The sequence below is a fragment of the Pipistrellus kuhlii genome, unplaced genomic scaffold, assembly GCF_014108245.1.
Source record: "Pipistrellus kuhlii isolate mPipKuh1 unplaced genomic scaffold, mPipKuh1.p scaffold_m20_p_1, whole genome shotgun sequence".
NCBI lineage: Eukaryota > Metazoa > Chordata > Mammalia > Chiroptera > Vespertilionidae > Pipistrellus > Pipistrellus kuhlii.
This window is the reverse complement of record NW_023425404.1, coordinates 164,836,487-164,836,894: the sequence shown is the minus strand read 5'-3', so window position 1 is coordinate 164,836,894 and position 408 is coordinate 164,836,487. Positions and strand designations below refer to the sequence as shown.

The following is a 408-nucleotide window of genomic DNA, read 5'->3' as shown; positions in this document are numbered from 1 at the left end:
TTGGGCACCAGGACCAATGATTACCAGCCATCCAGATACTAAAAAATTAGGCTTTTGAAATCTCTTGATGTTGGTTCAGAGCAATCAAGCTGCCCTACATGTGCCACTCACAACAAAAGCCTTTTTTGATATGTTTTGTATTTTAATAAGATTACTGAAAATTGGGGAAGGGGGGGAGAAGGAAAAATACACTAGAAAAATAAGACTGGAAACAGGAAGACAAGAGAAGAATTCTTTCAGGAAATAAGATGGAAAAGAATAGTGTATTGAATAAAAACCATTATTCTAAAGATAGAGAAGAGTAAATTGATGCAAATTAAATCAAAAGAGGTAGAAAAGAGATGATATATTGATTGACTTGATGTTGAGGTTGCTGTAGAGAATATTAAAGTTGACACTGAAAAATCT

The 408-nt window shown here is 33.6% G+C and overlaps 1 pseudogene; it reads right to left on the bottom strand.

Annotated features, from left to right (window-relative positions):
* LOC118710671 lies at nucleotides 1-127 on the bottom strand (annotated as a pseudogene).
* Nucleotides 128-408: the final 281 nt, after the last annotated feature.